The following is a 7,029-nucleotide window of genomic DNA, read 5'->3' on the forward strand; positions in this document are numbered from 1 at the left end:
AGGTTATCTTTGAGTAATTCTTGGACAAGAAGGAGAAATTAGACAAACTAATGACGGGACATGACTTTTTCCAAGTGGTCTATTTGGGTATCCAAATAGACAATTCTATGTTCATTATGGCTTTGGGGTAACTCTGAAATTTTAGAATGTGAAGGAATTTGGGTCAGTATGGGCCATGTTGATTATTCCTCAACAAATAAAAATTATGGCATAAAAAGCAGCAGACTCTCTAAAATACTTACAACTAAGTGTTGAAATCCTTTCAAAAGCAAATAAGAAAAATTAAAATAATTAAATTAAAAAACAGAAGAGAAAGGGTATGATTAGGTAAGATACAGAATAATTAGAAATAGATAAGAATTTTTAAAGATTCTCAAATACTCCCACGTGGTTAGGGATATGCAAATATGACAAGACACATTTCCACTTACTAGATAAGTGAAAGCAAAACAAAGTGATATTATGCACTTTTGTGGAGAATGTAATTCTGTAAGTATGCCTTTGGACCATATATATCAGAATATTTTAATAAGACTATTTAAAAGACAGATCCCAGTTCATATAACTATCCTTCATTGGAGATACTGATATATCACATAGAGAAATACTATATTTGGGTCTGAAATGTATGAAGAAAAGTTTCAAGAAAAACCTTGATGAAAAAGTTAAACTTTAAAAAGTTGGAGTTTATGTTCTCTTTGTCCCATCTACAGCAAGAATGAAGGCCAGCCATCAAACTGTTGACATTCCAGAAAATGTTGACATCACTCTGAAAGGACACATGGTGATCGTGAAGGGCCCCTGCAGAAACCTGCAAAGGGATTTCAACAACATCAAGGTAGAACTCTGTCTCCTTGGAAAGAAAAAGAAGAGGTCTGGGTTGACAAATGGTGGGTAAACAGAAAGGAAATGGTCCCCATCTGCACTATCTATGGCCATGTACTGAACATGAGCAAGGGTGTTACTCTGGGATTCCATTACAAGATGAGGTCTATGTATGCTCACTTCACCATCAACATCTGTATCCAGAGAAGGGGTCTCTAGATGAGATCTGAAACTTCTTGGGTGAGAAATATATCCAAAGAGTTCAGATGAGGACAAGTAAGAGGAATTCAATCCATTACTATAGCTAAGATATGTAATCAATCCATATGCCTCTCAGCAGACAAATGGATGAAGACATGTGTTATAAATACACAATGGAATTCTATGCTTCCATCAGAAAGAATGATGTTATACCATTTGTAAGGAAATGGAAAGACTTGAAAAAATTATATTAAACGAAGTAAGCCAGACCCAAAGAAACACAGGCTGCATGGCTTCCCTTATTTGTTGTAACTAGGAAGTGCCTATAAATATAAAAGTAAATACATTGAATGGTAAAACAAGAAATATATATATACATACATATATATACATATATATGAACATGACAAATCATACCAGACTGTAGACATTAGCATAGTGAGACCTAAGGAGGATATTCTTGGGAGAGGATCACAAAAGTTCAATAGCGAGGGGCATATGATCATATAAAAGGTACTTATTGAAATGAACTCCAAGAAATGGAAACAAGAAGTTTTATGCTATCTTGCTTCTTGTTTTTTTTTTTAATCCGTTGTCACTGTCTTTGCTTCCTATACCTCTGTCTTGTATACAAGTTAATCTGCTTTGGGGAGGAAAGGGGGAAGCACAGAAATGGTGGGACAGAGGGTGAACAAATAAATGCAGCAGGGATGCTCACTAGACAGTATGTTGAAAATGAACTATGCAACTTGTGGAGGAGGGTCAGGAAAACACTGGGAGAAAACAAAAGAAGAGGTGGCACTGTCCAAAAAGAAACATACTCTTTACATGACTTATGTAACTGTAACCTCTCTGTACATCACCTTTACAATAAGAACAAAAAAAAAATAAATACAGTTAGCAAAGAAAAGAAGATGAATTAATCATTGAAGGAAATGATACTGAGCTTGTCTCAAATTCAGCTGCTTTGATTCAGCAAGCAACTACAGTTGAAAACAATGATATCAGAAAAGGTTTGGATGCTATCTATGTTTCTAAAAAAGGAACAGTTCAACAGGCTGATGAGTCATTTCTAAGAAACACCATTCAGGATCCTGATACCCATTTGTGATACTTCAAAGATGCAATGAAAGAAGTCTATTGAAAAAAAATTGTAGTTTACAAAGAATGGGCTTACAATTCAGAATGTCTACTCCACTCTATTTTCCCACAAGCCTTTAACATCTTCTCTGTCAGTACTCTAGGAAATAGAAACTATTTAACATTCCATCCTCTATGCAATCTGGAATCAGAAGTTGTCTTTAACTGGTTGGAGGCATGGCTCAAGTGACATAATGCCTGTGTAGCAAGGGTAGCAAGTATGAGGCCAAAATAAAACCTCACTACCTCCAAAAGAAGAAAGAAAAAGTAGAGAAGGCAATTTCATGTTGATATAATTGACTTTTCTCCTGTCATAGTATCTCTTCGAGGTAGAGAACAACCCAGGAAAGTGAGTGCCAGATTGTGAATGATAGGTCCAATATGCCCCTTCTGGTGTCACCTGAGAAAGCAGACCCCATGCTTGTCTGCCCTACCTTCTCTCTGTTCCTCCCCAGCACCAATCCTTTGTTCTCAGTTCCTCTCAGGTTACTTAGTGAACACTTTTCTGATCAACTCTCAACACACCAAAGAACAAAACTCATCATCTTTCTACCTGGAATACCCTTCCCTGCTTCACCTGCCATCTTCACTCAGAGATGACCCCAGTTTTCATGGCTTGTCTCTGACTCACTCACTTCTCAAGCTTCCTTTTCCTGTGTGCAGTTCATGACTATAACATAGTACTGATGACAGGCTTTCTTCTCAGTGTTCTTTATCTTAACTCTCCTTTCTCACTTCCTTCACCATTTAGTTCAGGTGCCTCTGAAACTCAGGTGCATTTGTAATGGCAATAGCTAATGAAAAACTGGGAGCTCCAATACCACTTTCAGATTTTCATAGTTCTGCTATCTTCTGGGTTCACCTGGATTTCACTGTACTAAATATCTGAGGATCTTTTTGCCTGTTGCCTATGGGATCCTATGGAGCAAGCATCATGTCCCATCACTCCTCCAAGTGCCAAGTACTGGGCACAGTGCTCAGCAAATGGCAGTTACTCAGTGAGTAACTATAACTGAATGAATACTAACATTTAGAGTGGAAGCAGGAATTAGATAGACAGACAGGTGGAAGGATATTTCTAGGAAAATGCTCACTGATGCCTGCTCTGTGTTTGTAACTTTTGGAGGGTCTAATGTAAGTTATGGGATTCCTCTTCCAAAAGATGAATAAACCCACAAAAAATGAGGAGTGTACTTTCAAGGTCACAGGCCTCAAGAGGTCAGAAAGCCCTTGCCCCTTGTTTCTTGTGTCTAATTTAGCACATAATTGTCAAATTATCATTTCTGTAATGCCCATAAGAATTGTACTGTTGACAAGAATAAATCTAAAATCTTCAACTTGATGCTTAGAATTCTTTCCTGACTGGCTAGTCAGTTGTCTGGTAGCTGTCTAGCGACCTCTGAGGAGACTCTCATAGAAGGCTTATAGAGCAACTTTCCTTTTCTTTTCTACTCCTATGTCGTTACCTCTAATCCACAAATTGCCCTCAGCAGGGGATGATTGTGCCAGCAGATAGTTGGCACTGTATGAACACATTTTTAAGTTGTCATAACCGGGGAAGGGACTGCTGCTAACATTAAACAGTAAGAACTTGTATGTTATTCAACACCCTACAATACACAAGGCAGAGCCATGATAAGGAACTGTTAGCCACAAATGTCCATAAACCTTGTGGTTGAGCACCTCTAGTCTTCAGAGCTCTTTTCACCAGTAGTCAATCCACAGCTCTTCCTCCAAGCCTAACTTCCCCCAATAATCTCACTCATGCTCCTTGTAGTCTACCAGGGTCCTTACTTTCCTTTACACCTTCCCTTCTCAGCATCGTTTTCCCCACAGACTAGCACATGACACTCAAGTAGATGTCACTAAAGTTTAACTTTATGCATTCCACATCTTCAGTTAGGTTCTATGAAGATTGTGGATGATTTTAAGCTTGAATATAAGGTTCATATGTGATAATACTTTTAGACCAACATAGTTTCCCAAATCATACAATGAAAAATAAAGCTGCTTAAATTTACTGCTTTGCCTTAAGGATGTCAGGATGTAGAAAAAGACCAAATTTGTTTAAATGTAAGAAGGAAGTTTTAGAATTTCCATAGAATTTTAATGTTTACTCTGAGGAACATGACTGGTACAACTCAGATATCATTTAGATAACTTTATCCTTTCAAATTAAAGCAAAATTCTGCTCATACCCTCCATACTAAGGGACTGGATGATCATTTTTCTAATCAATGAGTCTTTCAGAAGTTGTATGTTCAGTTTTCACCATCACCTTGATGAATCTGCTCCTCAGTGTCTTCCTCTGCCTCCTGCTCTATCAGGCACTCAACAATTCTGGCAACCTGAATCCTTTTTTGAATGCTCCTATGCTTCCCTGGGGCATTTATATGTTTAGAGGTCCTTGCAGAAAGGTAGAAATACAGAGTTGAGTATTAAGTGGTAGACAGCCTTAAATTTTTTAGCTTTGTTTTCAAAGTTGTTCAGCAACCTCAATCCAGGAAATTTTTGCTCCAGACTTTGATACCTTCCTAGGTATAAATATACTTTCTCTGTCTTCATTTTATTTCCTTGATTCTTTCCAGCCATCTATACTCCAATTCTATGAACTTCTTCAGAAGAGCCACCTTATGCTTCTGGCTACACCCAGAAGGAGGGTGGTCTAACCCTAAACAAAAGGAGTTCTCCCTCAGAGAGACTATGCTTTCCTTTACTTATGCTGCTCCCCAAGGTATTATGGTGAATAGAGACTCTGTCATGAATGTTAGTGATGTCAGTCAGCTGAGACAGGAAGCCGATAAAAGGTTCTGAGATTGTGTAGCCATGGGTATTTGAAGAGGAGTGAATGTGGCTGGTTATTTTGAGTTAGGTTCCAAGAGTTCTCAACACTTGTTTCTATATCATCCAAGTAATTTTCTGAGAAAACTATAGAATGCTAAGAGCACTGTAAATGCCACACATGTGGACAGGCTGACTATCACAGCCACTTCGAAGCCCGTTTGGCAGCAAGCTCCTACAGGTGTCTGTGGAACACCAATAAGTTCCTTATTATGGCACTGAAGAAATAACAAATTTACTATTTGCTTTTTTTTATTAATGCTTGTTGTTGCTGTTGCAGCTGCTGCTACTACTACATGCAATATTGCTATATTATTTTATAATAGAAGTTCATTGTGTAGAACTTAGCAAGAGTGAGCTTCCAAAGGCATTGAAGCTTGTGATCACTCTGTGATAACTCCTGTAACTATTATAGTGCATTTTCTGCCATTCAGGTCTTTAGGAAAAAATGGGACTTTTTCTCTCCATTGAGAAGCTTGGAGGCAGCTTTACTACAGAGCAAGACCCTGCTCATCTCTCTGAGTGTCTTATCCTGCCCCCAGGAAGAAGCCCTGTCCTGACAGTGCAGATATCCCAAGACATCCAGAGCTTCTCTGAGTCCCCTTGCATCCTAATGTCATTGGGAGTAGCAAAGCATAGGCCCAAGTGTTTGTAAGTGTAAAAACACTTAAGATGGTTAATTGTGAAATGAAAAATGCTCTGGGAAAACACCTATCAATTATCCACTGAACGATATCCTTTCCAGAAAGGACACTCCAGGATCAAGAATCTGTCTTATGGATCTGATATAACAGGAATATTATTGAGAAATCTTTTGTAGGCACATATAACCCAGACATTTGATGCCTAAAATGGGCAAAAGAAGCCGCTGGGAGGCTTCAGAGAAGGGAAGCTGACAATGAGCTTTCCAATTGTGTCTCAGATGGGCACTGTAGTCCTTGGCAGATAAAATTATTTCATGATTTACAATTCCCAATACTTTTCATAGTGGGATGTGGTATGATGCATACGGTCACTCAGTGAGGTACTGAGCATGATTCCTGTGTTACGGGGCAAACATAGAATCAAAAAGGGAAGGCAAGAAAGGAAGGGTATACATCAGTGGTACAGCTCTTGCCTCACCTGTCTGAAGCATTAGAATTTATCTGCAGGGTCAGTGGGAGGAGCAAGGGTAAATATGGTTAAACTGCTTTACATACATGTATGAAAATAGAATAATGAAACTTGTTGAAATTGGTTTTCTTAGAAAGGGGAAGAGAGATGGGGGAGAATGATAGAGGAAGTAAAGCTGATCAGAAATCATTGTATGAGTGTATGGAATTATCACAATAAAGCCTGCTTGTACCATCAGCAATATATGCTAATAGAGAAATAAATTATTAAAGAAAAGAAAAAAATGCACTCAATCAGATAAAGGACTCAAACAATGTTCTATACTACCAAATTGAATATTTTATTCCTTGTACTAGGCTCATTTGTACAGCTAAGATTCCTGGAAAGCAAAGGTATGGTGGAAGAGTATCAGCTAATTTTGTGTCTTATTTTACCTCTTAATCAGAAATTTAAGCAAGGCAGGTAAGGGAAGATAGAAAGCAAACTGGAGTCAGCACTCTGCTGACTTTCCAGTTTTCTAATTGTCACTAGGTGGACACGTAGAATCCATGGATTGTCTGGTAGGGGGACATTTATGAATATTTTTGTGAGAACTTGTTTATTGATAACATCTACTGATTTTCTAATTTCTGGCTCCAAAAAGTGCCAAAATTTTGCCAGTCAGGTTAGCAATTAGCTTTTGTACTGACTCATTGAACCATTTATGAACTTCTGATTCACCAGGGCCTTGTACTACAGCTTCTCTGAACAATAAATCCTCCATCGTTGGTTAATGATAAAACTCACAACCAACAATTTTATACATCTTATGTGTCAAGTATCTACTAAGAATTAACTGTTGTGTTATTATAACATTACTCTAGCCATGTAAATTGCATATCCTCTTGTTACAAGGAGAAGGTAAGGCTG

At 38.1% G+C, this 7,029-nt stretch overlaps 1 pseudogene; it reads left to right on the forward strand.

The window, feature by feature from the left end:
* LOC125353672 overlaps positions 1–2,137 on the forward strand; it is an 80,983-nt pseudogene extending 78,846 nt beyond the window's left edge.
* Positions 2,138–7,029: the final 4,892 nt, after the last annotated feature.

This window comes from Perognathus longimembris, chromosome 6 (genome assembly GCF_023159225.1).
Source record: "Perognathus longimembris pacificus isolate PPM17 chromosome 6, ASM2315922v1, whole genome shotgun sequence".
Lineage (NCBI taxonomy): Eukaryota > Metazoa > Chordata > Mammalia > Rodentia > Heteromyidae > Perognathus > Perognathus longimembris.